Source organism: Canis lupus, chromosome 12 (genome assembly GCF_048164855.1).
Source record: "Canis lupus baileyi chromosome 12, mCanLup2.hap1, whole genome shotgun sequence".
NCBI classification, from domain to species: Eukaryota; Metazoa; Chordata; class Mammalia; order Carnivora; family Canidae; genus Canis; species Canis lupus.
This window is the reverse complement of record NC_132849.1, coordinates 64,611,537-64,633,155: the sequence shown is the minus strand read 5'-3', so window position 1 is coordinate 64,633,155 and position 21,619 is coordinate 64,611,537. Positions and strand designations below refer to the sequence as shown.

The following is a 21,619-nucleotide window of genomic DNA, read 5'->3' as shown; positions in this document are numbered from 1 at the left end:
AGGAAATGACCTCATTCAATCCACTATGAGCTGGAATCACTAACGCTATAGAAATGCAATATTTTGTTATTTTAGGAAAATGTGTTTATTAGGCCCTCTTCAGAGCTCACATGGAAGTTTTCAGATTAAAAATTAACACTGGGCACTGGGCACTAAGGGGGGCACTTGACGGGATGAGCACTGGGTGTTATTGTGTATGTTGGCAAATTGAATACCAATAAGAAATAAATTTATTATTAAAAAAATTAACACCCTTGGATCTCTGCCTCGTGGAATATTTGGGGTTCACACTGAAGTGTGATTTTCAAGCTGCGTATTTTTCATCGATGCAAAGCTATGATGCACAATTATGCATAAACAGCTGTCCAGAGAGGCGAGAATCCTCCTCAGACAGAGGTTTTCCCAGCCAGACTTTGGGCGCAGGGAAGAAAGTGAATTTGGAAGTTATTCTGGTGCAAGAATTCAATCTGGGAGCATTATTTTTGGACAATGAAAAGCTAACTGCCCCCCCCCCCCCAAAAGAAAAGGAAAATGAAAAGCCAACTGCCCCGCATGCTTATGCACAGCAGGGGTGCAGGGTCGGGACTGAGGTCCTAACTCCAGGTGCTTTCATTCTTAAAATAAAAATAAATACTTCCAGGGGCACCTGGGAGGCTCCGTCGGTGCAGCGTCTGCCTTGGGCTCAGGTCATGGTCCCGGGTCCTGGGATCGAGTCCCCGCGTCGGGCTCCCTGCTCAGCGGGGCCTGCTTCTCCCTCTGCCTCTGCTCACCACGGCTCATGCTTTCTCTTTCTCTAATAAATAAATAAAATATTTTTTTAAAAAGGTGAAAAGGAACACTTCCAGAAAGAGAAGCGGTCTTTTCGACAGGGGACGAAGTGCTGGGTCACGTCAGTAATAAAGCAGTGCCGAGCGATTTGCTGAGCATTTCCAGGCTGCCTTGTCTGCGTGTGCAAAGGGCGTTGCCACACTCACCGAAGGGAACGAGGAGACAAACCTCTGCGGTAAGATCTAACGTCCTGTGAATTTGTCCTCATGAGGCCTGGCTGCTTCCTCCCGGAGCCAAACCACACAAAGCCCCGCGGAGCGGGTCGGCTGCAGGGGGTCCAGGGGGACGGAGGTCACTCATTCCTCCAGCAGAGCCCTGTGCTCGGTGATGTGTGGTCCCCGGGCATCAGGTGCACCCAGGGTGATGCTTGGCCACAAATTTGACTTTTGACAGTTTGCAGGAAAGGGAAGATGCTCGTTTTGCACAAGGTCAGGATTGAGAGGCAGTAACCGTATCCAAGGGTGACCACGCGCACGTGCAGATGTGTCACAGACAGGACCAGCCACACCAACCTTGCAGCTCCCTTATGAAATACACGCAGGGACAGGCTTTCAAAAATAACGAGGTGAGGGGATCCCTGGGTGGCTCAGCAATTTAGTGCCTGCCTTGGGCCCAGGGCGCAATCCTGGGGTCCCGGGATCGAGTTCCGCTTCGGGCTCCCTGCATGGAGCCTGCTTCTCCCTCCTCCTGTGTCTCTGCTTCTCTCTCTCACTCTGTCTCTCACGAATAAATAAATAAAATCTTTAAAAAAAAATAATGAGGTGAGAGGAACAGCATGTTTAAGATAATTTTAATACTTTTACTTATTACCGTCGCAGATTCCTTTTCCATTCCTACTAAAATCTTCTCAATAAAGCTGATAATGACTTTCAGAGAAAAGTGAGCAAATACAATAAATTATTCTGATAGCAAATAGTTCAAAACCTGTGATAGGACGAAGCCAATCGTAGCAGATTCCACGTTTAGCTGTTCTGCTATAGGTTTTATAGTGATGATTCCTTAAACATATACATAGTTTTAAAAGGTTGGAAGCTGCGTGGAGGCCGCGGGTGACGTGCTGCTGAGCTGTGATTCCCCTTTCTAAATTCCATCTCCCAATTCAGACGTTTCCGTTGAAGTGAGCTCTTCAATTTCCGTGTTTCCCGATGTCAGTCAACTTCTATGCAAATAAGCATGATTTTTAAATATTCTAATAAATGAATTCCAAATCTATGGAACGACTTCACTTGGGAGATTCTGGGTGCATTGGAGGCTGTTTCCAAGCCCCAGGCTGTGGTGTACGTGCCCGACGGGGCCCAGGTGCAGCCGTTCCGGCCATGGCACTGCGGGAACCCCCATGGACGGCGGCTTTTCACAAGCTCCCCCTAAAGACCCGCCTTCTCAGGAAAACATCCATTCTGTCCTTCGTTGTGGGAACAACGCTTTGACTCTGAAGAGACGATCACGTGTGCAGTATTTCCTCACTTGTACGATTCTGTTACCAAGAGCAAGACTTGGTTATATTTGGGTTTATAGGTAAGCAGGGCCTCAAGGTACCCGGTGGAGCCGTGTGACACACGGAAGACCCCGTGGTTGGCGGCCTGTCGCAGGGAGTATCAGAAGGCCCCTTATGCTTTCGAGGTGTTTTCCGAAATATCAAATGCATCACCGTCAGCTCCAAGAACATGTCTAATCCCCCTGCTTCTTCCCCCCTCGTCCCGCAAGATCGTCCTCACATGGCTTGAGATCCGAAGCGAGGGCAGGGTCTACGGCAGGCGGAGCCGCGGCCCAGAAAGGAGCCACCCGCCGTCCACTCCCCGTTCCCTGCGGCCAGAGGAAGAGGAGGGCGTGCGGTGAAGGTGCAGGGAGCCGGGCGCGTCCCAGCCCCCCAAGCTCCACGTGCCAAAACGCCGATGGTGACTTTGGGGGACGGAGACCGAGAGGCGCTGACTCTGCCGGGGCGACCGCGTCTAACGGGAGCTACCAGTGAATAATGGGAACCAAGAGCACGGGCCCCGTTTAAAAACATCCGAGAACCCACATCAAAACTCAATAAAAGTCTAATTCGAAATGAGAAACATCCACAGCCTGGAATGGCTTTGCCAATTCCTCACATACGTGTTTCCATTCCACACCGAAGGATGCGTCTGTCATTGTGGAAAAACCTGCCCGCTACCAACATCCCTAACCACCTACCAGCAAAGCAATTGCAACACTTACACTAAAGGCACGAATGTGCTCCTGTACTTGTGAGGCTTCATCCTAATTTAGATTTTATATTCAAAATAAATCATTTAAAGCCCGATTTGCAAAAACTCGTCGTACCTGTGTTCCGCAACCGCATCACATGACATAGTAAAGTAACTGAAAGTCACAGTTGTTGATGCCACAAACCCTGCAAGTAAGTGCGAAACAGGTTTATGAGATAGCGCGCACGCAGCTTTCCTTCTGGAGGAAATACGGAATGTGGTTATAGCCACTTTCAGTAGAACCTTGGTGATTTCATGAGCTCTTGTGTGAAAAGGGAGAAAGATGCTCATATCTGGTGCAATTGCACTAATTGTTAGGAAGTTAGACGTCTTAACTTGGCTGTGTTCCTCGACTGCTTGGATCTGATAGTTTTACTTTTGCTGAAAGACAAATTAAGTCCATGAATGCCGTGGTTTTAATCTTTAAAAGTATTTTAAGCATGAGATGAAATTTCTAAGTTGAAAAAACTTGCCGTTTATTTCGAGAAGTATCGTTTTAAAGACTTATTTATTTTACAGAGTGAGAGGGGAGGGGCAGTGAGAGAATCTCAAGCCGACTCACCGCTGAGTGAGGGGCCCGCCTGGGGCAGATCCCAGGACCCCGAGGTCATGACCTGAGCCAAAATCAGGAGTCTGATGCTTCACCAACTGAGCCCCCCAGGAGCCCAGAGAAGTATATTTTGGCCATTTAGGGCCTTCAATTTTCTATTTTAATTTAATTTAATGAAATACAAACACGTTGATGTTAAGAATCAAATAAGTTAAATAACATTGGAAGTACCGGCTCGAGTGGTGAGTGGTGGGAAGTCAGAACAGCCGGGCTCAGCGCGGGGCACGGCTGGGAACTGCAGGGAGGGGTGCAGAGCGCCGGACATGGAAGGTGGGAACCGTGGGCGGGGACACCTGACTCCCCCAACCTGCGGGTCCTCCTGGGAGGTGGAGGGGGGGCGCTGCTTCCCTCTGTTATCCCGATGGTTAAATAGGAGGAGAGGCAGGTGCCAGCACCCACGCTGTGGGGCGCCGGGGCATAGGGGTGGGTGAGCAGCGGCGGCCAGGGTTGCGGGTAGGGAGCCAGGCCTGCGTTAGGGCAGATGCAAGGGTCCCTTTAGGGTGGATATGAGGGTCCCTTTAGAGTGGACATGAGGGTCAGGTTAGGACGGATGGAAGGACCCCTTAGGGCAGACGTGAGAGTCCCATTAGGGTGGACGCGAGGGACCTGTTAGGGCGGACGCAAGGATCCTGGTAAATAAACACAAACCTGGTCTTCCGAGAGAGGCTGACCAGGCATCCTGCCCTGCCCTCCGTGGTCAGAGCTCCCAGCGTCGTTCTCAGCTCCGAGGGGCCCCTTCCACCCGGGGCAGGTGCTGGGGGCACGAAACACCCTGCTGAAAACACCTGCTGAAACACGGTCTTCCAAAAAAATCTCTTCCCAAGTCTGTATTTGTTTCTATTTGATAATAGTAGATCAGCCGTGATTTATGCTTAGTTTATAGATTTTCCACTATGTTAACAATCAAATAACTATGATCGAAAGATCTTCACATATGAATACTTGTACTTTTATTGATATTATGGTGACTTTTAGAAGTGTGACTGCACTCAATGGTGAGAATATTTTAAAGACTCCTGAAACATGTACAGTTTTTTAAAAAATAAGAACATGTGTACATTGAAGTCTTTATAGAACTGTAAGATACGCATACGGGAAACGTTTTCACTGTTTATGTATTTGATGAAAATGATTTCTACTATCAGATTTATTTTCCTTTAAATACTAATCAAAATGACTTTTTGCCCCTCTCGGTGACTTACATGGATTGGGCACCCACCTGGACCACGTCTAGGCCGTGTCCAGCCGTACAACTGCTGCAAAGGGCAGAAGTCGGTGGATCTCTGTGGCCATCCCCTCCCTAACTCTAGAGTTTTCTGTATTAAAACCCCTCTTTCTCTGATTGAGAAACCCATCCTCTCCTCCCATATCCCATCAAGAGCTTCCATCGAGATGGACCAAAGGCTGTTTTGCATTATTGAGATGATGTGATGACCACGTCAATATGGCGATTTCCTCCGACCAACTTTTCAAAGGTAAAGAAAGGTCCTTTGTATCCTTGGGATTTTGTCCCTGGAATAGACATTGGGTTTCCCTATATTATCTTTCCTGGTGGATTTGATTTGCTTGTTTTAGAAAATTTCCAACTATGTTCAGAAGAGTGATTGGCCTGTAGTTCTCATGTCTTGATCCATGTCAGGTTTTAGTATCCAGCGATTCAGATTTGTCTTTGGATTTTTGTGTCAGCTTTTGTAATTTGTATTTTTCACAGAATGTGTACATATCACCCAAATGATCTCTCTCTGCTCCAACGTGGATGCTTTCCCTTGGCTCGTCGTCAGCTTATGAGCCCTGTCTTCTGTGTCCATGGAATGTTCCGTTCCCAATCTTCCTAAATTCACTTCCAAAGTGTCCATTTTGTCCTATATTATACACATCAGAGTTTTTTTTGAAGTTCTATGTTTTGTCATCAACATTTTCCTCCCCTCCCCCCACCATTTTCTTGAGCTTACCGTAACTGCTGTTTGCTTTTAATTGTAACTTCCTAGTCTGTAAAATCCAATATATGTGGAGGATCCCTGGGTGGCCCAGCGGTTTAGCACCTGCCTTCGGCCCAGGGCACAATCCTGGAGACCCGGGATCGAGTCTCGTGTCAGGCTCCCAGCATGGAGCCTGCTTCTCCCTCCTCCTGTGTCTCTGCCTCTCTCTCTCTCTATCATGAATAAATAAATAAATAAATAAATAAATCTTTTTTAAAAAAATCCAATATATGTGGATCACAGCTAATAAGTTTGCCAGGTGCTCTGTGCACAAAGCACTCGTGCTTGGCCCTCTACTAACTTTGCCAGGTGACCTACACTTGTACTCAGGTTTTTACAATAAATTACAACTATTCACAGTTAAAGCAATTTTCTATCACAATCCTTGGTTTGAATCCCTTAAATAGTGACATTTGAAAGGTCATATCTCCGCAAGGTCTAGACAAACCATCATGGTCTTCTCTGGGTTTGGCTGGGAGCCAGAAAGGTAGCACTGGGAATCAAAGGTATTTATTTTTCATAATCGAGATGGGAAAGGACTGCTGGTTAGAGTATGAAGTCCCAAGCAAGTGACCCCATTAACTAAAATGACCTTGTATCAGTACACATGCCCTGGGAAATTAACCAAAATACAATGGCGGCCATGGTTCTGAAAATCACCCCAGGAATCACACTTGTGAAAATAAGGAAACCATGGACAGCCCAAATCCTGCGCATGGGGCAATCAGGGGTGGCCCACTTTGTAGATATAGCCAAGGAGGGACAGTCCATGTCGTGGACACACCCAATCAGCAGTAACTGCCTCAGTAGCTCTTCTGAGTTGACCCTACTCCAGGGACCTCATACCCATACCTGGTCCACTGAAAACCCTCCAGCCCCAGCCAGCCCCCCATCCTGGTGGGACATTCTGCCTTTCTGACCGGCAATGACACGATCAGGTCCTCCAGGTCCCCTGGTAGTGCTCTTACGTATTTGCACCTGTGTGCATTCAAGTCTCAAACATAAATACACAATTATACATTTCACATCGACTTTCATGAACAAAGGACATTTAAAAAAATTATTCATTTATTTATTCATGAGAGAGAAAGAGGGAGAGAGAGAGAGAGAGAGACAGACAGACAGACAGACACAGGCAGAGGGAGGAGCAGGCTCCATGCAGGGAGCCCGACGCGGGACTTGATCCCAGGACCCCAGGATCACATCCCGAGCCGAGCCCAAGGCAAAGGCTCAACCGCTGAGCCACCCAGGGATCCCACAGACATTTAAGAAAAAGCAGATCTTGAAGATTTTTACAAGGTGCAGTTATTCGCTCAACATCATGGAAATTGTGGAAAGTCACATACAAAGCACACGGACCAGCAGCTAAGTGTGAGGGAGCCGTGATTTCCTCAGGTAGCGTCACAGAAGGTGGTAGGATAACTAGCTGCTTGATTATGAGGAATTCAGACAAAGATAAAACAATTGCCGCGTAGGTCACTGTGCCCTTCCAAACCGCGCTCGCGTCGGACACGGTGCTACCTGCCACTGGAATGTTCTGACTCCAAAGTCACAACGCAGGGCACACTTTCCTTTGTTTGTGCAAAATTTTTCCCATGAAGATGGCCTGTTTATAAGGTAATTGAGAGTGAAATTTTTCCAGATGGGGCAGATTTTTTTCAGAGATTCTTGTTGATGAGTTAGGGGTTAATGAGAAAAAAAAAACCTCATTGCTTTCTACAGAAATAATACAAGTAGAGATTTTGGTGGATGCTTGTGTGAAGGTGCAAACAACGTTTCCCAGAGTTGCAGCCAAGCAGAGGTGCTGCCCCTGTTCCTCACATGCTGCTCCAACGACGCCCGATGTCCACTTGGAAGTCACTGTCACGGCTTGTGTTCTTATTTCCGTGCGCACGCCGTCTAAACTGGGTGATTAATGAGTGACTTTGTAATTTTGTTGGCATTCGGTGCTCTTCGATCCCTTTACACTCGGAAACCCGACGGAGGAAAGCCACTTTGGCAGAAACACATTCCTCTGACCATCAAGGATGTGCTGAAACGTGACATTATTTATAAACAGGAAAAGAAAGTCTGACTTGAAGCGGGTAATTTCTATGGCACCAGACACACTGTCCTCCAGAAGGGATTTCATCCTCCAAAGAACTCGGTTCCTTTACACGGTGTCGGCAGGGGCTCCCTGTGTGGACCTCGGTGGAGTCAGCAGAGGCTGTTGGATGAGGAGGGGACCAGCTGTAGAGGAGGGGACAACATTCCTTATAAGTCACGGATCACGTGAAGGAACACCCACCCCGGGCCTCCCTCCCAGCGGCACATCCTTAACTAATCACGGGGCAGGTGTCAGAAGGCCTGACCGCAGACACATTGGAAAATTCCCAGCAAGTTCTCAGAAATGTCAAGATGATTAAAACCAAGAAAAGTCTGGGTCCACTGGGTGGTTCAGCAGGTTGAGCATCTGCCTTCAGCTCAGGCCGTGACCCTGGGGTCCCAGGATCGAGTCCCACATCGGGGGTCCCCGCAGGGAGCCTGCTTCTCCCTCTGCCTGTGTCTCTGCCTCTCTCTCTGGGTCTCAGGAATAAATAAATAAAATGTCAAAAAAAAACAAAAAAAAAAAACATGAGAAATCTGAGAGAGGCCATCACACCCAAGAGCATCCAGCAACACGATAACCAAGTGCAACGTGGTTTTCTCAACCAAAAAGGACTCTAGGTAAAACCTGAACAAATCTGGATAAAATACAGGTTTTAGTTCACGATCGTTGCGACACTGGTCCAGCAATCGCTACATCCCTGCGACGTTAAGCGGAGGAACTGCTGGGCTGCAGAGAACTCACTGCGCCATCTTTGACATTTTTCTGAAAAGTTAAAACTCTTCTAAAATTTCAAAAAAGGGTATTTTCTGAAGCACTTTATGACACACAAAACACTTTACAAATACAGAGTACAAGGGAGCCCGTTATGAATCACTAGGGACTTTGTGATCTTTTATTGTTCGTCTTTGCTATAAAATTGCCGGTGGATTAGTGGGGAGCTTTCTTAAATTTTGTCTTTTTAATGGGTTGCTTTAACTTCATTTTACTGTTCTTCCCTGTCTACAGAGGCTGACAAAAAAAAGAGAGAGATGAGTTAAAACTTTTGAAGGTCTGTAATTCTCCATATATCGCCAAGCAATAAACACAGCAGCAAAAAATTGAAGATTGTAATTTAGCCTAACTTTATAACTAATGCATGAGCCATGCATTTAGGCAATTTAATTAATGGCATAATTGTTACAGCAACAAAGCTGTTGCTTTTTTTTTTTTCTGGAGTCAAATATATACATTTTATGCTGGAACGGTAGCTTTTAGTCTGCACTACAGATAACTGCTAAAACCACTGAGGACCTGCCCGGAGTAGGTGACCCACCCTCCCTCCAGGGACTTGCCTTCGGGCCCCCGTCAGCCCGGCCCTGGGCTGGAGAGTCAGAGGGTGGGGACACGAGTGTCTGTGGTCTTGGCTCTCATATTTTATCACTGGGTTAACGCTTGTTAGATTTCTGGAATTAAAAAAATTTTTCTCCCTCATATGTAACCCAATAGGACAGCAGAGAGAAGGAATTTTCTGGAAAGTCCAAGCAGAATATCTGGTCTACACCCGTTCTTACACCTGCGAGGCTTGTTGCACCAGATGCTGCTGCTTTGCCGACCGGCCCCCAGCAGCTCGCTCGGGGTTAGAGGGAGAGTCGGAGTCGGCGCCGTGGGACGCGAGGCGACAACGGTGGTGGGTGACAAACCGCGTCCCCGTGCACGGCGGGCCTTGTAGGGACACCGCCCTGCTGGGGTGGAGAGAAGCATGGCCATGCTCACCCTCATCTGCCCTTTAAGGGATTTCCCCCGAAGCACACATGAGTGTTTGAGACGATGTCCTTACATTTCCACTTAAAGTTGAGTTGAATTATGCTCAGTTTGGGAGAAAAAAAAAAAAATCTGTCTTTCACCTGGTTTTCAGAATCCAGAGTTCAGAGCAGAAACTCAGGTGACATAGGTCCCGAGGTGCCAGCCCCCGAGTCAGCCAGGTCCCGGGCCTGGAGCGTCCAGGCCTCCACCAGCGGCAGCGGGAGGGGGTGACCCTGGGAGCTGGGGGGGGGGTCGGGGACCACGAGGAGCATCCTCACAGCCAGAGAGACCACCCCTACCCGGGGCGTTGTGGCGTGAGGGTTCCCCTCCTCCCCCGGGAATGAAGCTCCGAGCTCCTGGGTTCCAACAGGAATCACCAAACGAGAGGGGTCTCAAAATCAGCAAGAAAACTTAGGTGCATGAGAGTCTGTAGCCGAGGGAAAAAGTGCAGGAACCCGAATGTGGGGAGAAATGAGAGGGTCCTCCTGGCCAGGTCAGCGGTCGTGACTGATTATACGGGGTGATTTAAAGGCTTTCGGGATGAACAGATCGTCCCCCAACTAATCCCAGACCCCACATCATTTTCTTAAGTTGCACATATACCCATGACTTTTTTTTGCGCAAATTCTCCCCAAAATTAGTGTCACAGATTTGTGCCAGATTTACATAGTCGGGTTCTTTTATTTTTTTTTTTAATTTTTTTTTTTATTTATTTATGATAGTCACAGAGAGAGAGAGAGAGAGAGAGGCAGAGACACAGGCAGAGGGAGAAGCAGGCTCCATGCACCGGGAGCCCGACGTGGGATTCGATCCCGGGTCTCCAGGATCGCGCCCTGGGCCAAAGGCAGGCGCCAAACCGCTGCGCCACCCAGGGATCCCACATAGTCGGGTTCTAAAGTCACGAGACCTACTCATCCTACTCATCCACGGGGTTAAAGGGCTCAAGCGTTTCTCCACGGCAGGTGGTGCTGCCCACCTGGGAAGCAGTAGCCCCCGCAGCCCCCCGCCCCCCGCTGGGCTCTGTCCTCTCCTGACCTGGGGCCACAGCTGGGGGTGCCACCTGCCCCGTGGCCCGAGCCCCAGCTGCACCTGCCCCTCCCGCAGCCTTCACCCCACCCCACCCCCCACCCCATCTCCCACCACAGCCTTTCTCTGGCAGGTGTCCTCTCACCTGAGCTCCAGAGACGCCGCAGTTCACGCACGCAGGCCAGGGGCTGGCCTTCCTTCCTCAGCACTCCCTACGGTTGCTGGGGGTCCTCTTCAGCAAGGCTTCGCCAATTCCTAATGATCCCCTACTCAGCAGCCAATGAGTAAGGCTGATGAAATCAGAGAAGCTGTGATTGGCACTGAGGGGGCGGGAGGAGAATCGGGGTCGGGGTCGGTGGGCCCGACCCCTGTCCCCCACACCCACAGCCACACCCATCCCCCCACCTCACCCCTATCCCCACCCCATTCCCCCACCCCGTCCCCCACTGCATCCCCCACCCGGTCCCCTCAGCCCGTACCCCACCCCCACCCTCCACCCCACCACCCTACCTGCCCCCCCTCGGGGCAGCACAGGCCGCAGGCTGTGAGGCTCTGAGGCCCCGGGTGGAGCCAGCCGGTCCGCGCCCTGTCCCCACTTTCCCAGCTGGCCCCTCACCTCGCCAGGGAACAGTGCCCGCCCAGTGGCCACGGTGACAGGGCCCGCTCTCTGTGCCTCTGCCGGGCCTCATCCCACTGCTGCTCTCGGAGCCCCCGTCCAGGTTCTTCAGTTAGCGTCCCCCACCGCCTGCCCCCCACCTGCCCACCCGGCCCCAGCTTCCACGAGCCTCCCGGCATCTTGCAGGCCGACCGGGGGCATGAGCGTGAGACCCCGAGGCCGCGTGGACAGGTATGGTCGGGGACAGCTTTGCCACGGGCAGAGGTCGGTGTGCGTGCGGGTGGGATTGTGCAAACGGCCACCTCGAGGCTGCCCCCCACAGCGGGTTTCTCGGGTTCCTGCGCCACAGCCGCTCCCCCCGTGTGGTGGCCCCGTGAGCGCAGGGACCGCGGCGGCATGAGCGGAGACTCGAGGGGGAGCCTGGGCCGCGGCGGGCCGAGGGAGGGTGTCGGAGCGGCCGTGGCCGTAGCCTCGGAGCGCGGCCCCCAGGCGCCGGGACTGTGACACGTGGACTCGCGGGCGTGAGCTGGGCAGCCGGGGCAGCCGGGGCTCCGGGCGTGGGAGCGCCTCCCCCTGGGCCCAGCGGCCTCTGCTGCCCGGGTCACTGCCGACCACGCAGTGCGAACCGCCTCCGGGCCAGACTCCATCTCTAGGCCAAAGGGAAAGTTAGAGATGTGCCAAAATTCGGCAACATCTGTTCTTGCAGGTTAGGAATTGATGGATTTTACGCAACCAGAACGGTGCCGTCCCCGAAGCGTCCCTGTGGGCCCCGCGCAGACCCCCGCTCGCAGGAGAGCCTGGGGACCCCGGTTCTCTGCGGAGAACATCGGGGAGCAGCGCGATCCCCACGGGCTCCCGGGCAGCCTCCGGGTGGTACGGGCGGCACCCGGCCAGCATACAGCAGGTGCTCAAGCAATGTGACCTGGCGTCCTGTCACCCCGGCTGCTGTTCCCACAGACGGCGGCCCCTGGGCGCTCTCTGTCTCTGTGTCTCTGTCTCTCCTCATCTCTGTCTCTCTGTCTCTCTCTGTGTCTCTGTGTCTCCTCATCTCACTGGGCCACTGTCCCCCTCTCTGTCTCTCTCTGTGTCTCTGTCTCTCCTCCTCCCCCCCGGGCCGGCCTGACGACGCCGCGGGCCTCCTACCGCTGCTTCTTCACTTCAGTTTTTAAATTCTCTGCACAGAAGGCCTCTGAGGGCGACGAAGTGTCTCGCTCTCCTGCTCGGGCGTTCCGGCCGCCGTCCTGGTGTGGACGTGAGCGCAGTGTCCCTGTCCCTGCCGCGGCCGCCACACCCAGGTGACTGCCCGCCGACAAGGCCTGGACCTCACAGGGCTCCACGGCCCTTCAGCAGGACCACGGGCCTGGAGACGCGCGGCCGGGTGCCCAGTGAGCACGTGCGGTGCCCTGGGCGGCCAGCGGAGCTCGGGGCTGTGTCGGGGCCACCGCAGCCAGAGTGTCCAGGGCCCTGACCTTACATGAATGAGTGCAGCGCTGCTAGCCTGAACACCTGTGCAGCTGGGGACGGACACCGGAGCACCAGTCAGCAGGAGAGGGACAGGCACCTGGACACCTGTCCAGTGGGGGACGGACACCGGGACACTGGTCCAGCGGGGGAGATGGACACCTGGATACTTGTCTAGCAGGGGTGGGGGTTAGACAACTGTCCAAAGGGAGAAGGGTGGACACCTGGACACCTGTCCAGCGGGGGACGGACACCGGGGCACCTGTCAGTGGGGGTGGACACCTGTCCGGGGGGAGAGAGGTGTGGACACTTGGACACCTGTCCCCGGGGATGAGGACCCAGAGGGTCCTGGTCTGCATAAGGCACCCGCGCGACTGGAAAGGGAGCTGGGAGGGGAAGCTTCCCAGAAAGAAGCGCACTTGTGCTGGCAACCAGGGAAGAGCCCAGGTGTGTGGCCGTCTGGTCCCGAGGCCGAGAGGACAGCCAGGGGCGGTTCACTGGGTCGACGTGAGGCCGGGCAGGTGGCAGACGGGGGCTCCACAGATAAAGACCCGGCGGGCGGTGGGCCCGACGCGCAGGAGAGCCCCCACCACTGAGCACCGAGGCCAGACAGGGAGGCCGCGAGAAGCCACAGGCAAGCGAAGACCACGCGGGGCAGTGGCCCCCGCAGGTGTGGTGCCGGCCAGGGGTGGGGGGACCCCCGAGCTCGCAGAGCGCCCGGGGCCGACGGGGCCGCGCAGGTGGCTGCCTGCCGCCCGGGGCTCCAGACAAGCCGTGGGCAGGCCGCGGCCCTGGGACGCACGGCCCTCCTGTTCACGTCAGAGACAACCCTGTGCCAGGCCCTGCCTGTCACGGACGTGCCCTCACGGCCCGCCTGGCTGAGTGACGGGGCACTGGGGTGATGTGAGCTGCGCGGCCATCGGCCTCCGTGGGACCCAGTCCCTCGTCCGCAGCAGGACAACCGCACAGAGACGGGGATGACGGAAAGCGACCCCCCGCAGCAGCCGGTGCCTCGACGGTCTTCCACCTTCACCAGCATCCCAGCCCCCACATCTTGACCCCAAACTCCTCGGGAATCCTGAACGTGAGCGGCGCCATAAAGGGAGAGAGAACTGAGGTGGAGAAGGCCGAGTAAGCCACCACCCTGCTGGTGTCTGCAGGTGGCCCTGCTCCGCCACCGCCCTCTTCACTCTTGTTGGCTTTCGTCCTGCGCCCCCGGCCGCCGGCGATGGGCCTATGTGCACTGACCTGGGAAAGGCTCGGGGTACAGCAGCCCCTCCCCCCACAGGCTGAGCCAGCCCGGCACGAGCACCCGGTGAGGACTTGCACCCCAGGGCCACGCGCCCTCCCGCAGGAGAGGCCCCTCTGTGCCACGTGGGGTCATCATCAGCTGCTTCTCCAGCTGCTTCGCCCCATTCCTCTGGGGGCGCCGCCGCCTACTTCTCTCCATCCTTGGGCTTGGGGGTCCCCGAATCTGACACCCCAGCTCTCGGCAGCGTCCGCCAAGCTGAGCGGAGCCGCCGTGACCGAGGCCGCCCCGGGGCCCGCGGTGCCAGCGTCACTTGAGCACAGACGCCGTCGGGCACCGAGCTCTCAGGAGCGGTCCCGGGATGTCTCGGGAAGCCAGTGCGCGTGAGAAGCTCCCTCAACCCTGGGGCGAGGGCGGCACCCGACACGGCCCCCTCCACGGGCCGCAGGGGCGCTGCTGGCCCAGGGTACGGTCATACGGTCCTTGCTTCGTGATCACACAGAGCCAGGGGGCCAGTAGAGGTGAGAATTTGGATCCAGGACCACAGTTTCGATCCTGGATCCTTACTTTCCTACCTCCCTCGCTGGGGGCAGTTGGGAGGGTGCGGTGCTCTGGGCGGAGGAGCCTGGGGGTGACGGGTGGGCAGAGACCCGGCCGCAGGCTTCTCATCCCCGGCCTGGGCCCGCGGCGGGCCGACCACCGAGGACGCGGCTCCGGGAGCTGCCCGGGGAGCTCGGCAGGGCCCGGCCAGTGCTGTGCCTGCAGCTCAGCCTCCCACATGTCCCTGCCCTGGCTTCCTGCCCTCCCGTCCTTCCTTCCGGAGGCCGACCCGCCGGGAGCCAAGGGCGGAGCGTCCCGAGGCCTCTCCGAGCTGTGGGACCGTCTGAACGGCCGGTGCCACGTCTCAGCCGGACGCAAGGGACCCCTGCCCTCGGCGCATCACTGCTCTGGACGAGCCCTGGGGCCGCATGGGGCCCGACGCCAGGATGGTGGCAGGTGAGACAAAGCTGCAAAGCCAGCGGCGGCCAGCCCCGTGCACGGGCGCAGCGGGTGGCCGCCTCTGGCACCTGCTCCCAGGGCATCATGTCTCCAGGAGAACCGGCCTCCCCCTGCTCCTCCCCCCACAGGCAGTAAGCTCTGGATGCAGGAGATGGTTCCCCTCGTTGTGGCGCAAGCCCTGGGACGCGATCGTGACCTCACTTGTACTTTATCAGCTGGAACCCTTGAGGTGACACCTCCTGGCTTTTAAAGTCTTATTTTAGTCGGTTATTCGTAATGCAAGATGCTTTCACTCCCGTTACAACTAGTTTGTGGATTAGCTATCACGGTTATATGAATATTTGATACAACGTCACGGCGTTTACAAACAGGATCTTGAAAATCAGCGACCGCATATCGAGGGGCTGATGTGAGTGATTCATACCCGTGGGCACGGCCTGACTTTCACTGGCAGCAACTGCGGTAAAACACGCAAGCGCATCGTTGGAAATACGAGCCCCGGGAGTCACTCAATAGAATTCTTTATTTATGCAGAAACTGCAACAGCCTGGATGTCTGAAAATCCTTAGGTGGAATCTCTTTCCACCTGTCATGCTGGTATTTGGGAGTTTTGGCGATTTTTGGAAGCGATCATTCCTATTCCTCACCGTGAACACGCTCCTGGCCTCCGACCTCAAAGGCACCAGGGCTCTGGACGCTTCTCGGGCATGGACCCCGGTGTGATCGACGCCCCTGGGCAGCGGGGTCGCAAGGACGTGGCTTCGGGGTTGAGTCTGCGGCGATGCTTTAGCTCCCACTCCACCCGGTGATAATTTCCAGAGGCAGAAACAGTCTGGCTGCCGGTGATGCGTGTACGTGTGTTTCCCCCAGTGGTGCCGGAGGCCCTCAGGCTCCTCCGTTCTGAGCCCAGGGGCCTGTGCATCGGGTGTGGGTTAGCCTGCGGGGTGCCCTCCCTGCCCAGGGGGCCGGCGTCCTCACCGCATCGGGCCCACATCTCTCCCGGCTGCAGAGCAGGTGTGCTGAGCTCCGGGGGCGCTCCAGGGGCGGACGAGCGGGGTCCCTGTCCTCGACCTGGGCACCCGTCCCACAGACTGATGGCAGAGGCCCGTCAGGAGGCCCTACCCGTCCACTTTCCTTACTCGTGGCTGATTGACCGCTCCTCACGTGCTGCCCACCGCTCCAAGTCAGGACCCGCGCCGCTGCCACTGTCCACGGGCGTCTATTAAAGGGCCTGGAATACAGCAGGAGCTCAACCGATGTTCAGTGGCCCGTATGGAGCTTCTACGGGTCACGTTCCAGCCGCCCCAACCCCGTCCTCCCCCCAGACTCTTCACCCTACGCACACCTGCTCCGAGAGAGGCAAGGACCCCCCTGGACGTGGGGGCCGGGGTGGCTTCTCAGGGGGAGACACGAGCCCTCTGCTGAGAGAGGCGTCGCTCAAAGTGACTCTGGCTCGGTGGGACGTCTGCATCCCCACAGCTCACGTGTCCTAAAGCCAGTCCCACCCCCAGGCACCCACTGGGCCCTCGGACTCGAGCCGCAGCCCTACACGGGTCCTGGAGGCCTGCAGACGAGTACGACCCGAGGACGATGTTACAGCCGTGCGGGGAGTCCAGGCCGAAGTCTCAGAGCAACAGTGAGCTGCACCCACTCACGGGGTTCCTAAGGAGAATGGGGGTCCTGAAGGGTGACCCATGCAAAGCGCCGACCCTGTACTCTGCTCGACAGATTCCCCAGCCGTAGGTCCATGTAGAGGTTGCTGCATAGACAGTCATGGTTCCAGCTGGCAGCGTCCTGCTAGGTGTCCCGCTGCCCCCGGGCCGGCGGGGGACACGGCGTGGGGCTTCTCAGGGGTCCTGGGAGCGGCCGCCTCGTCTGCACGGAGCTCTGAGGTGGCCCATCTGTTACCATGGCAACCTTGCAGCGTCGGGGGGCGGGGGCTCTGCTTGGAAGCCAGAGGAACCTTCCCTGCATGATCCCTACTCCTCGCCTCTGTACGTCCGCATCCTCTGCCGTTTTCACTGTATCCCAGAGGAGAAATCCATTTAGGGTCTGCCGAGGGCGCCTCAAGGAGCACGGAAACCCCCTCCTGTGAAGGAGGAAGGCAGCACAAACTAACAAGGGCTTGGGAGAGCTCACAATCCCCCCTATGGGGAGGGAGCCGCGAGCCCCGCACAGCGAGCTTCTGCTTCCCCGCGAATCCGCTACGGCTCGTGCTTTGCGCATTTTCATCGGGCGAGTAACCAGCTTCGCAGAACCTCACGGAGGAGGCCTGCGTGTCCCCAGCTGAGAACCCGCGGGCGCCGCACGCTCAGCGCAGCCTCGGCTGCCCCGTCACCACGGTCGCTGCGTGAGCTCGGCTTCAGCGCTGCCCCGTGCCCAAGGCCTGACGGCCGGCGCCTCCCGTGCAGCAGGCGGTGTCCCTCCATCGTCCTCGGAATGTCGTCGGAGGGTGAAGCCCCGGAAGGAGCTCGTGTAGGTCGGCTTCGGGCCGCGTTTACTGCTGCAGACCTTCTCCGGGTGTTTAGGGGTTCACCCTCCAGCTGGGACCGACCCAAGGCTGGGTTCCCCGGGGCACACGGGCTCTCGGATGCACGTCCGGGCTCTGTGTCCCCCCGGACCCCGGCGCACACAGGCCCTGGCAGGAAAATCACGGCCTCCCGGGAGACCCGAGCTGCTGTCCAGGTGGGGGCCGGACCCAGAGGACAGCCAAGCTCAGGCGTGCACCCCCCGGGGTTGGCCCTGTGACCTGGGTGCGCCGCTGTCCTTCCCCGGACTCCGGTTGCTCGCCTGTAAAACGGGAGGTTTGGCCAAGTCTGCGGTGGTGAGGTTGTTAGTTGTGCCGCGTGGGTCAGGCGCTGAGAGCAGCAGCCCTGGAGAGGGAGCAACGTACCTGCCTTGGTTGCGAAGACGGGTCGTGGGACGTGCGCCGACGCCTCCCAAGGATGGGGAGCCCGAGCACAACCATGGGGGAGACCGTGTGGGAGCGGCTGGAAGCCTGGGTGTGACGCGGCACACACAGCCCGGAGCCCTGGCCACAATCCCGCAGGGAACATGCGGTTTCCCCCGGCAAGTGGTGACCTCAGCGGCGCCACTCCACCCCGACGACCACCGGGCACGTGGGCAGCGGGTGAGGCTCCCCGACCCCGGAGGCGGGAGAGAGGGGAGGAGGGTGCCCGCGGCAGCTCACAAATTGCACGCATTTTCACGTCCTGCCCGGTGAGTGCCTCTGGCTTCATATCCACAATCTAGGCTCGTTTTTGTTCCTTTTTGAGTCGACGGAAACCCTGATTTCGGAGGAACAGACACACGTCACTGAGCGTAGCCCCGTGACGCCCGCAGGAGGATGCACCGGTCACCAAGAGCTGCGCAGCTCCAGCGTCTGGGGTCCTCCGTGGGGAGACAGTGCTCCGACCCCACACAGGCACCGGGGGAGGCCCTGGCATCTGTCACCAGAGCCCACTGAGCCCGCAGTGCTCTCGGGTCCCGGTTCCCATTGGAAAGGTTCTCCTCTCCACTGAATTCTGGATCCTTCTGAGCTGGTTTGCTCTTCGCAGAAGGTGAGGAGACACACGGCTCCCCCGCCGCCCGTTGGTCTTAATAATCCAAGCGCCACCCCCGCAGCAGGGCACGGGCCCGCATGGCTCTCCGCCCAGGGGAAGCCCCCGGCCCGATGCAAGGGAGCGACTCCTCGGTCACCAGGTCTGCCCGTAGGGGCCTGCATCTCGGCGCTCCTCACACGAGGACCATAGGGCCTCTTCCTGGCCGTGAGTAACTTCATTCGAAAAGCAGCCTCGTAGCTAAAATCTCCAACTTTTCTAAGACCAGAATGTGTGTGTTAATCAATAAGGTCAACGTCTCATAGTAAAATGGAGAATGATGCAATCCTGAAAGGGATTTTTTTTTTTTTTATTGGAGTTCAATTTGCCAACATTTAGCATAACACCCAGTGCTCATCCCGCCAAGGGCCCCCCTCAGTGCCCGTCACCCTGTCACCCCCATCCCCCGCCCACCTCCCCTTCCACCACCCCCTGAAAGGGGCTCATAGCTGGGGGTGTCCTCCAGTCTGCCCCAGACGCAGGCAGGGCCTCTCCTCGATGCGTCTCCTGGCCGACCACAGCTGGGAGAGCAGCAGCGTCCCAGGACAGGCCCCGCCTCCCCCAGTCCCTGCGACCTGCACCCCACACGTCAGCCTCCAGTTCGTCTCTGCTTCCGTGCTCCGTGGTGCTCCCTCTCCAGCTCCTGGACCTGCCGGACTCAGCACCAGAAGCACAGGGAACGCAGGAGGACCCGCCCTCTGGCTCCGGATCCCTTGTCAGGTGACCAGACGTCCCTCCTGCCATGTGGCTGATATAGCACAAACGCACCCGAGTCCCCGCCACTCAGCCCTGGCCTCTATCTTGAAATGCCGCACGGGGTGGCTCCACCAACACGTGTTCCCAGCCCTGGAGGCTGGAAGCCTGACATCAGCGTCGGCGGGTGTGGTTTCTTCTGAAGCCTCTCCCCTGGCCCGTGGGCAGCCGTCTCACGCCCACCTGGCATTCCCCCCGCGTGTGGCCGTGTCCAGACTTCCCCTCATAAGGGCACCAGGCAGATGGGACCAGGGGCCCACCCAATGACCTCATTTTACCTTAATCCCCTCTTAGAGGCCTCCTCCCTGAATATGGCCATGGTGTGAGATGCCGGGAACACCGGTGAATGAAACTAGAGGGAGACAATTCAGCCCCAAATAGTGTCACCAAAATAAGTCCCCGTGTGAGGACTTTAAACGAGAATCCATCTCCAGCCCATGCCATCGGGGGCCACACACAGAATCGCTTCCTTCCTCCCCCTCTCCACAACCAGGTCCATCTGTTCCTCTGGTTTCTGCTTAGACCTCCTCCAAAACCTGCCCTGACCACCTGCCTAGAGCAGATGCTGCTGGCGTTCTCCGCGTCCACTGCGGTCCGTCACGGGCAGCACATCCCAACGTAGTTTAATTAATTGTTCACCACTTGCTGACGTTTCTTCTCTCTTTAGCGCTCTGGCGTTGGACTCTGGGTCTCATGAAAATGCTACACGTCCTGTCCATTGGTGCAGACCCCACATCCCAGGTGTGGGGACAGGTGTCAATCCTCAGAGAACCAGGGTCACGGGGCACACCCCACCCTGAGATCAAGGATGGACATGTTCTCTGAGACAGCAGCTGGGGGCTGCTCACCTGTCCAGAAGCCAGTGGGAGCCACGGTGGTGGAAACACGCATTGCATTGATCAAGAGCCGCTGTGGTGGGTGCCGAGCAGCCTAATGGGGAGAGTCTCCTGTGGCCTGTGGCTCTGGCAGGGCTGGGGCAGGAGGAAGGAGACACGGAGTGACCCTCCCGACCACGTCCACAGTATCCCCAGGGGGAGACTTTACCTTAGGGAGATATGGAAACCTCCTCCTACGGGGGGAAGAGAGATAAAAGAAGCAAAAAGTACAATCCTCAGGGGTCAGGAATCAGATCCGGGACACGGTGGCCAGAGAAGGATTGAGGGTGAGGTCTTGACCTGGAGGAGGAGGGACAGAAACCGGTGAAGGCCACACCCCAACACACAACCTGCTGGAGGGCAGGGGCCAGCCTGAAGGTTACAAACCAAGCCCCTCGGCACGGAGACAGTGGGCTCAGCCAGAAGGCAGGACGCAGACCGCGGGGAGGAGGGAGCAGCAGAGCTCTGGCACACGCGGCCCAGCGACTCCGCGGGTGGGCGCGAACCCTCCCACTGAAGGCCGAGGCACCCCAGCTCCCGTGGCCGGATTCAGGGCATCTGACTTCCATTGAGAATGCGTAAGGCAGGTGGAAGGGCAGGAGAAGCCTCACTCCGAGGAGGCGCAGGGGTCACGGGGGCCAGAGCCAGAGGCGGCAGAGTTGGAGTCACCATACGAGGAACGTAGGGCAACTGTGACAAATGTGTTAGGGTCTCTGATGGGGAAAGTACAAGGTGCAGGGCCGCGTGGGCCGTCAGCAGGCAGACAGGCACTGTGTGTACACGAAAGTACAAGAAGGACGCACTAGAGTGAGCAGCATTGTAGCAGGAACAAAGGAAAGTGCCAGTTCGGGCTCAGCGGGTGACAGGACGCATCCAGTGAAAGAATCAGTGAACCTGAAGACAGCTCAACAGCAACCTGCTGGATGGAAATGGAAAGAGCAAGTGAAGGGTGAAGACAGAAGCCCAGATGCCCAGGAACAAGGCGGGACGTGCTCGTGGTCGGAGCAGGAGGTGGGAAGGGGGCGAAATAAGTATCTGAAGTAAGAAAGGTCAAGAACTTGCCCAAATTGGTGACAGACACCAAACCAGCAAAAGAGACCGAGGAGCATCACTGCATCCCGGGCACCTGCTCCCCGTCAGCTTGACCGACCTGCCACTGATGCCAGTTCTTTCTCCTGCATCTGGAAAGCCGAGTCGCGTGCAGGTGGCTAATCTGCGGTGTCCAGGGAAGGTGAACGTGGCTTGTCTGATGTTCTAGGCTCCGAGCTCTGAGGACAAAGACACAGCAAAGGGTAAGACTCTGCCTCTTATCATCCGTATCGCTCGGCTGTGCCTGCAGCAATCGTTCACTCACTTAAGCTTCAGAGCAGCACAATCTTTGCAGACATAATCCTGATGTCCACATCGTGCTGAGGCCCAGAGGAGGGATGTCGGGGGCCCAAGGCCACAGGGCGAGCGGGTGGGTGAGCCCGGGTCTACACAGGCTGCCGCTGGTGAGTCTGAGCTGCAAGCCCCGAAAGCCACG

At 56.4% G+C, this 21,619-nt stretch overlaps 1 long non-coding RNA gene across 1 annotated transcript; it reads right to left on the bottom strand.

The window, feature by feature from the left end:
- Window positions 1–15,377: 15,377 nt before the first annotated feature.
- On the bottom strand, window positions 15,378–16,737 carry LOC140600776 (uncharacterized). The gene is made up of 3 exons (XR_012003950.1): window positions 16,584–16,737; window positions 15,846–16,098; window positions 15,378–15,599 (listed from the first exon to the last, which is right to left on the bottom strand). It is a non-coding gene; the product is annotated as an uncharacterized lncRNA (long non-coding RNA).
- Window positions 16,738–21,619: the final 4,882 nt, after the last annotated feature.